Genomic DNA, 10,222 nt, shown 5'->3' on the forward strand with positions numbered 1-10,222 from the left:
AGCCATGTGCGGTGCCCCCCTCCACCATATTCCACCTCGGTCATATCGTTGTGGTGCTTAGGCGAAGCCTTGTGTCAGTAGAACATCATCATCGTCACCACGCCGTCGTGCTGACGGAACTCATCCCCGACACCCTGTTGGATCGGAGTCCGGGGATCGTCATCGAGCTGAACGTGTGCTGAACTCGGAGGTGCCGTACGTTCGGTACTTGGATCGGTCGGATCGTGAAGACGTACGACTACATCAACCGCGTTGTCATAACGCTTCCGCTTTTGGTCTACGAGGGTACGTGGACAATACTCTCCCCTCATGTTGCTATGCATCACCATGATCTTGCGTGTGCGTAGGAATTTTTTTGAAATTACTGCGTTTCCCAACATCAACATGCAACAAAGAGTCACTCCAAAGCCACTAATAGCGGAGAACAAACGTAGAGATTATGGTAGGGTACGAAACCACCTCAAAGTTATTCTTTCGGATCGATCTATAAAAGAGTTCGTACAATAATAACACCTTAAGACACAAATCAACCAAAACCCTAATGTCACCTAGATACTCCATTGTCACCTCAAGTATCCGTGGGCATGATTATACGATATGCATCACACAATCTCAGATTCATCCAACCAACATAAAAGTACTTCAAAGAGTGCCCCAAAGCTACTAACGGAGAGTCAAGAACATGTGCCAACCCCTATGCATAGGTTCCCAATGTCACGAAACCCGCAAGTTGATCACCAAAACATGCATCAAGTGGCACATGATATCCCATTGTCACCACAGATAATCACAGCAAGACATACATCAAGTGTTCTCATAAAGACTCAATCCGATAAGATAACTTCAAAGGGGAAACTCAATTAATTCACAAGAGAGTAGAGGGGGAGAAACATCATAAGATCCAACTACAATAGCAAAGCTCGGGATACATCAAGATCGTGCCATAGAGGAACACGAGAGAGAACACGAGAGAGAGAGAGAGAGAGAGATCAAACACATAGCTACTGGTACATACCCTCAGCCCCGAGGGTGAACTACTCCCTCCTCGTCATGGATAGCGCCGGGATGATGAAGATGGTCTCCGGTGATGGGATCCCCCTCCGACAGGGTGCCAAAAAAGGGTCCCGATTGGTTTTTGGCGGCTACACAGGCTTGTGGTGGCGGAACTCCCGATCTATCTTCTGTTCTGGAAGTTTTAGGGTACGTAGGTATATATAGGTGCAGGGGGTACGCCGGTGGACCTCTGGGGTGCTCACGAGGTAGGGGGCCCGCCCAGGGGGGCGGCCCCCACCCTCGTGGGCAGACCGGGACTCCCCTGACATGCACTCCAAGTCCATCAGGTGGGTTTCCGTCCAAAATTAACTTCTCCAGTTGATTTCGTTCCGTTTTGACTCCGTCTGATATTCCTTTTCCTCGAAACACTGAAATAGGCATAAAACAGCAAATCTGGGCTCGGCCTCCGGTTAATAGGTTAGTCCCAAAAATAATATAAAAGTGGATAATAAAGCCCAATATTGCCTAAAACAGTAGATAAAGTAGCATGGAGCAATCAAAAGTTATAGATACGTTGGAGACGTATCAGACCTCAAGTGAAGTGTTGGATGAGTTCGTTGCAATGAGCATCTTGGACAAGAACGCCGACAATGTGGTGCTCCATTCTGAAAGGGCAAAGAAGCCCAACCTTGCCTTGAAGGCCAAGGCTATTGTGGAAGAAGAGGAAGAAGAGGAAGATGAGGAGAGCAACCCCGAAGACACAAAATATGATTATCATGAGCATATGGCTCTTGCTTCAAGGCAATTTTGGAGCAAGAAGAACTCAAGACCCAACTTCAACAAGAACAACTCAAGTGGCTTCAAGGGCAAGCAACGAGTTAGAACTTGTTTCAACTGTGGCAATGTGAGCCATTTCGTTGCGGATTGTCCTTACGAGAAGCGGGAAGACAATGGTGGCAAGTTCATCTGAAAAGACAAAGCCAAGTCCTTCCCCAACAAGAACAACTTCACCAAGAAGACTCCTACTCGGGGGTTGGTGGTTCAAGAAGAATACCATGAGGATGACGATGATGATGAAAATGGAGAAGCAATGGTCATGGCCTCCGTTGCCATTGCTACCACTCCCCGGGTGTCTCTCTTTGATTCATCCAACGAGAACATCACCGCCAAGTGCCTCATGGCTAAAGCCACTAACAAGGTAACCCTCAACATCAAAACCACCCTCATTACTAATCCTTCTTTGATGGGTTGCATTGATGAAAGTGAGGGGCCTAATGAAGAGTTGAATGAGTTTGAGTCTTTTATGAGTAAACTCAAGGGCAAATCCAAGAAGCACTTTGTTGCTCTCTTGGAACAACTTGGTGAAGCCAATGACATGGTCGAGGCTCACGAAGAAACTATCTCTAAGATGGAAGGTCATAGTCGTGACTATGCTGATGAGATATCGGATCTCTCTAATGCTATTGAGAAAGAGCGTGGGCATCGTTTGACTCTTGAAGAGTCACACAACGATGACCATGCTAAGTTAAAGAAAGATCTTGATCATGCTCTTGTTGTGTCTTGTGTGTTATCTTCCGAGAAGGCTAAACTTGGGGTTGATCATGCTAGACTCAAGGAGGAGTTTGATGTACTTGACAAGGCCCACAAGGTCTTGAAGGGTGCTCATGCTAACCTCAAGGAGTCTCATGCTCAACTCCAAGTTAAGCTAACCAAGGAAAAGGCCACTTTTCCACATATGGTATTAGTTGATAATGCATATGCTACTAACCCATGTTGTGAGCATGTGCATCTTGTGGAGGAGAATGCCAAGTTGAAGGATCAACTTGAGAAAGGCCTTGTGACATGCATTCAAGGTGAGAAGAACCTCAACGACCTTTTGAGCAATCAAAAGGAAGTTGTGGCCAAGAAGGGAATTGGGTTCGCACCCAAGTCCAAGAACAAGAAGAAGAACGACAAGACCAAACGACCTCCTCCTCTTAAGAAAACCTTTGTGAAAGAGGGAGAGGGTGCTCCTAAGGAGAAGAAGGAAAGTGTGAAGGGTGTTGATGTCAAAAAGGGCAAAACCATCTCTTCCAACAAAGCCGTCGACTTTAATCCCTCATATCTGTTGTGCCGTGCTAGTGATGGGCATGTTTATGCTAAATTTGTTGGTTCTCCTTATGAGTACATTGAATGGTCTATTTGGGTTCCTAAGACCCTTGTTACTAACATCAAAGGACCCATTACTAAATGGGTACCTAAAACCAAGCATTGATCTCTTGTAGGTGTTTGCTTCCGGTGGGGGATCATGGTTGCTTGATAGTGGAGCAACAAATCATATGACCGGGAGCAAGGACTTGGTGGCAGACGTGCACAAGATTCCTTCTATGCCCACCAATGTTGAGTGTGGTGATGCCTCGTCTTCTAAGGTATTAGGTCTTGGCAAGGTTGTCATTTCTCAGGATCTAACGATCGAGAAAGTCATGCTTGTTGAGTCCCTTGCATTCAATCTTCTTTCCGTTCGTCAACTTGCACTCATGGGCATTGCCACTTTCTTTGATATTGATACTGTGGCCCTCTTGTGGAGCAAGACTCCTAAAGTAGCCTTTGTTGGGCATGTCAGGAATGGTCTTTATGTGATTAACTTTTCAGGGCAACCCACTAAGACCGCGACATGCCTAATGGCTAAAGTTGATGTTGGATGGCTTTGGCATCGCCGTTTAGCCCACGTCAATATCAGATCTTTGCAAAGTATCCTTAAGGGGGACCATGTCCGTGGACTAACAAATGTTATTTTTGCCAAAGATCGTGCTTGAAGTGCTTGTATTGAAGGAAAGCTTCATGAGAAGGCTCACCCTCCCACGACCATCATCTACTCGAAGAGACCCTTGGAGCTCCTTCACATGGATCTCTTTGGGCCTCCATCCTTTGATAGTCTTGGAGGTAGAAAGTATTGCTTGGTGATTGTGGATGATTATTCAAGATACACTTGGGTATATTTCTTCAAGAGGAAGAGTGAGACTCAACAAACCGTCATCTACTTTGCAAATGAAGCTCAACGTCAACATGATGCAAAGATCTTGACAATAAGAAGTGACAATGACACCGAGTTCAAGAACTACACCTTGGATGAGTTTCTTAGTGATGAGGGGATCAAGCATCAATATGTTGCTCCATATACCCCTCAACAAAATAGTGTCGCGGAGAGGAAGAACCGGACGTTGATGGATGCGGCAAGGACCATGATGGCGGAGTTCAAGTCTCCATACAACCTTTGGGCCGAAGCCATCAACACAACATGTCATGCATCCAATCGGCTCTATCTCCGCAAAGGCTTGAACAAGACTCCTTATGAAATACTCACCGGTAACAAGCCCAATCTCAAGTACTTCCGGGTGTTCGGGTGTAAGTGTTTCATTCTCAAGAAAGGTGTTCGTTTGTCCAAATTTGAGGCTAGAGATTATGAGGGCATATTTGTTGGTTATGCTACAAACTCTCATGCTTACCGTGTCCTCAACAAGTCCACCGGACTCATTGAGGAGACGTGTAACGTGGAGTTTGACGAAAATAACGGCTCCCAAGTGGAGCAAAGTGGTACTTGTGATGTAGGTGATGAAATTCCTCCCCAAGCCATAATAAGAATGGGTATTGGTCATATTCTACCCATTGAGGAACCCCTTGTGGCCGAAGGAGAAGGACAATGCTCCACTCAAGTGGAGCCATCACCTCCCCAAGACCCACACGCTTCCGAAGATCAAAGTGAAGGACCTCAACCTCCTGAACAAGACCAAGGGCAAGATCAACCTCAAGATGGTGGTGAACCACCAAATGATGCCCAAGGTCAAGTTATCCCCCTCGAGCAAGTTCAGGATCAAGAACAAGCTCAAGACGGCGCTCAAGATAATCAAGTTAACCCTCCTCCTTCCACATCCGAGGAGGAATTAGAGCGTCATGCCGCGAAGATTGCTTCCAAGCTCACCACCAAAGGTCATCTCATGGAGATGTGGTTGGAAGCCTAAGAAAGGGGGTAAGCACTCGTAGAAAATTAGCAAACTATTGTGAACATCACGCGTTTGTCTCTTGTGTTGAACCCCAAAAGGTCTATGAGGCGCTCGAAGATTCGGATTAGCTCAATGCCATGCATGAAGAACTCAATAACTTCGAGTACAACAAAATGTGGAGATTGGTGCCAAGGCCGTCGGGGAACCACAACATCATTGGAACCAAGTGGATTTTCAAGAACAAGCAAGATGCTCATGGGAACATCATTCGCAACAAGGCGAGATTGGTAGCACAAGGCTACTCCCAAGTCGAGGGTATCGACTACGGTGAAACCTTTGCTCCAGTTGCTCGCCTTGAATCCATTCATTTGTTGATTGCTTATGCTTCCCATCACAACTTTAAGTTACAACAAATGGATGTGAAAAGTGCTTTTCTTAATGGTCCTATTAATGAGTTGGTTTACGTCAAGCAACCCCCCCGGGTTCGAGGATCCCTACTTCCCGGATCATGTGTATCAACTCGATAAGGCACTCTATGGCCTTAAACAAGCCCCACGTGCGTGGTATGACCACCTTACCGAGTTGTTACAAGATCGTGGATTTGAGGTTGGGCAAATCGATCCCACTCTTTTTACTAAGAAGGTCAAAGGGGAGTTGTTTGTATGCCAACTATATGTTGATGATATTATCTTTGGTTCCCCTAACAAAGCTTTCAATGAGGAATTTTCCGCTCTCATGACCTCTAAGTTCAAGATGTCTTCGATGGGAGAGTTGAAGTTCTTCCTTGGTTTTGATATCAAACAAAGAAGAGAAGGTACCTTCATCAACCAAGCCAAATACACTCAAGACATGCTAACAAGATTCAAGCTAAGTGATGTCAAGCCGGCTTCTACTCCAATGCCTACCAAGTGCCAACTTGACATTGATCCCAATGGTAAAGCGGTGGATCAAAAGGTATATCGATCCATGATTGGCTCCTTGCTTTACCTTTGTGCATCTAGACCGGACATCATGTTGAGTGTGGGAATATGTGCACGGTTTCAAGCCACACCAAAGGAAAGCCACTATGTGGCGGTCAAGCGAATCTTTCAATATTTGGCTCATACACCAAACTTTGGCTTATGGTACCCAAGAGGAGCAAACTTCAAGCTTGAAGGATATAAGGATTCCGATTGGGCGGGAGACAAAGTGGATAGGAAGTCCACTTCCGGAGAGTGCCAATTTCTTGGTTGCTCTTTGGTGAGTTGGTCTTCCAAGAAGCAAAGTTGTGTGTCTCTCTCGTCCACCGAAGTGGAATATGTGGCGGTCGGTAGTTGTTGTGCACACCTCCTATGGATGAGGCAAACTTTAAAGGAGTACGGTGTCATTTGTGACAAAGTGCCTCTTTGGTGTGATAATGAAAGTTCCATCAAGATTTCTCTCAACCCGGTGCAACATTTCAAGACGAAGCATATTGAGATTCGGGATCACTGCATCCGGAATCACATTAGGCGAGGGGAGATCGAGCTCAAGTATGTCAACACTCATGATAACCTTGCAGATATTTTCACAAAGCCCTTGGATGAAGCAAAATTTCGCGAGTTAAGGCATGAGCTAAATATCATTGATTCGAGCAATGTGACTTGAACCCTTGCACCTCCCACCACACTCAACTTGTTGTCTAGTTTAGGTGTAGGCATGGACATAGGGGGAGTGTTGTTCTCTCAATGAACTCTCCCTCCCCCCATTATGCATAAATCGATCAACTCTTTCACATTAGCCATTTTTTATGGTACTTGTGCTTCAAAGACGAGTTTTGGTCATGGGCCCAAGGATAATTCTTCGCGGTGCCATACCAACTGACTGAAACATAGGTGGCTCAGGCCACCGCCCTCTCTTTTGAGAGGTAGTGCCGTGTGGTTGCTACTTGTTGACTTTCTACCTTTGTGTTGAGCGTGTTCTTGTGGTGTCTCTTGTGCTCAAAGTTTCCTTGCGAAGACCTCTTTTGTGTGTTGAAACCTGCTTTTTCTTGAGCTCACGGTACTACCGCAGCCTGCTACGGTACTACCGCGTGTGGAGAGCATGGTACTACCGCCCCCGCGCGGCAGTAATTTTTTACTGCCGCCTGGGAGAGTGGTACTACCGCTTTGGTGCGGTACTTCAGCCCAAGCGGTACTACCGTGATGATGTGCGGTACTACTGCGCCGTCGCAGACGCGTGCGGATAAGGACGGGCACGGGGAGTTCTAACTCCCCCATACCCATTCGTCAGTTTTCCCCACTTCGTCTCTCTCTCTCCCTCGCTCAAGAATGGGGCCGGAGTCCATCGCCGGATCACCGCCTCCGGCTGCTCTCCTGTGATTTCGTCCGATGGGATCGTTCCCCACCACGTGCTCTTGCCATGGAACAAGGGCCTTCCCAAATCCCTCTCGTTTTTGGTTGTTTTTGTTGCCTCTAGGTTTTTGGGGGAGATACATGTGTTCTTGAGATTTTAGGCTAAATCTATGCAAGAGTAGGATGTAGGAGAGTAGTATTGCGTAGGGATTATACTTGATATGTTGTCATGTGCTAGATTTGATCAACCATAGTACCACCGTGGTCTTGCGGTTCCTCTCAGATTCAAACTTTGGTTTGGATCTGACACGATGCGGTACTACCGCGCCACATGTGCGGTACTACCGCTTGTCCGGTACTACCGCTCGATCGGCGCGGTACTACCGCACGCGCTGCGGAACTAGGATCTTACTACCGCTCCCAACCCCGGTACTACTGTGACCTCACACGGTACTACCGCGACTAGGAGCGGTACTAAAATTTCAGTACCGCAGCATCCGGCAGTACTACCGTTGGGTCCAATCTATCTCATGGCAACTACCACGTATACTTTCTATGTGTTTCTTGTGCTTTGCCGTGGTCTTTGCATTGATCCTTTTTGCTTGTTGCGGGTGTTTTGCGCTTTGTGTCTCAGGTGGTGGCTCTCGCCGTTCCAATCCCAGTCGTGACACTGGCTCCAAGCGTCTGCACAATCAAGGTGAAGCACCAGAGGGCTCCATTGCCCCCAAGCGCCATGTCAAGACCACCGCTAGCAAGCACAAGGAACCCACTAAGGGCATGGACGAGATACCCCAATCTGAGTTCATCCGTCTCAGGCAGATCAACCCGTATGTGAATCCTCGTGCTACTGTCAGAGGCAGTGAACTGTTTTGGACAAAGCAGCAGACTCTCACTTATCTGGATGTCATCAAGAACAAGTAAAATACCTATGTGGATGTCAAGTGGATAGACATGCATCATCTAAGGAAGGACAAGTTTCGTGAGTACTTTGGAGAAGCTCTGGACTTGGTGGAGCAGTTTGGTATTGAACATGTGATCTATTTCCACCTTGACTATGACCCTGAGCTTATCTGTCAGTTCTTTGCCTCAGTTTACTTTCACCCTGGGGAGGAGCGGAGGATGACCTGGATGACCAATGGCCGTAAGTTGACTGCTACCTGGAAGGAGTTCATGGATCTGCTCCAGGTTCCTGATGACGGGCTCGACACTCCCATGGGTGTTCACCCCCATGCCAATTCTGAGTCTACTAACAAGGACAAGATTCAGCCGTTCTATGTTGAGAAGATTCTTCCCAGTGGCAAGTCATCATGGGTGCTCAACTCCTTTCTGGATATCATGTATCGCATCTTCCGCAACTCTCTGTTCCCTCGCATTGGTGACAAGGACAAGGTTCATGCATATATGGTGGATATGATGCTCCTATGCGAGGAGGCTCGTGTGTCTCAGACTCAGCCTCTTGATGTCTCACACATCATGTGGTGTGAGCTTCGGTTTGCGGTGTTCAACCGCAAGGTGCTTATCTATGGACCATATTTGTTTCTGTTGATCTCCAAGACTTGGGAGAAGATGTACCCTGGTGATGAGTTCCTTGCTCCAGACTGGATTCGACATGATCCCATCAGTCTCTGTGTCAAGCCCAACTGGGCCAACACTACTACTTGTGCTGAGGCGTCTGCTGCTAGGAGGGCTGTTGATGAGGAGGAGGCTGGAGCAGAGGATGTTGCTGAGGACCGTGCTGCTAGGTCTTCCCATAGTTCCTCTGAGCCCTCGTGGGCCAAGAAGCTAAAGGACAAGATGAAGACTCTTTTTTGCATGCAAGCTAAGGGGCAGTACAGGACTCACGTGGCATCCAAGGAGAGTCGCCGCCGGGACAAGAAGATCATGAAACTGTATGGAGAGGACGTGTCTGGCGGTTCTGAGGATCGCATCACTCCAGAGGCCGAGTGGATGGAGAAACAAGGCTACAGGTGGACTGATTCTGAGGAGGACGTCGAGGAGACCATTCCTGCCGCTGAGTCTGACGAGGAGCGTTGGGATGATTTCTCTGCTTGAGCCACCCCTTGTGTGTAGGTGTCCTCTCTGCCTTTTTGGCGTCTCGATGCCAAAGGGGGAGAGAGTGTAGGGATTTGAGAGTCGTGTGTCGTCGTTCGTGTTCGTGTGTTTGTTTTCTCGTTTGAACCTCGTTTTGGTTGCTTTGGGTTGCTTTCCTTCATATGGTGTAAGACATATGCACTCTACCTATCTTAGTGAGCTTGTGATATATTGTGCTACCTATGTTTTATGCTCTTGCTTATATATTAATCTTACCCTTGCAAGATCATGCCTTGTCTCTAAAATATAGGGGGAGTGTTGATCCTAGTTTGTGTGCTGTGCAGTCCAAAGCATCCATCTAGATTGCACACATCTAGGGGGAGCCCGTCTATATTCTAGAGAGGAGGGGTTTGCCTCTGCTCAATATTATCTCCCATTTGTGCAAATCCCGTATTGTCATCAATCCACCAAAAAGGGGGATATTGTAAGGGCATATTTATCCCTAAGGTGTTTTGGTGATTGATGACAATGCTTTTGCGGACTAATCATGTGCCTTGAGTTTCTCAGACGCTTCATCGCTAGGCACAAGATGGTTCGGTGCCCCTCGAAGACTGTTGAAGACGGCGTTGTTCTACGTTTCTTTTTGGTGGATTTGAATCATAGGAGAGCCGTACTATTAAGAGGGGGTCCGCATCGGAAAGGTTTGGGTGGAATCATCACGTACACATTTCCTTCATTGTCTCCACCTTTCCCTTGCACTTTGGAGCATCCCCCATCTATCATCTGTGCGTTTGTCCTGGCTGATGCTGCTGAGCTTGCGGTAGTACTGCTCCCTGGAGCGGTAGTACCGCAGGCACCTGCAGTAGTACCATGCCAAGCGCGGTAGTACCGCGGAAGCCCACGGTA

The sequence above is a fragment of the Triticum aestivum genome, chromosome 2B (genome assembly GCF_018294505.1).
Source record: "Triticum aestivum cultivar Chinese Spring chromosome 2B, IWGSC CS RefSeq v2.1, whole genome shotgun sequence".
Classification (NCBI taxonomy): domain Eukaryota; kingdom Viridiplantae; phylum Streptophyta; class Magnoliopsida; order Poales; family Poaceae; genus Triticum; species Triticum aestivum.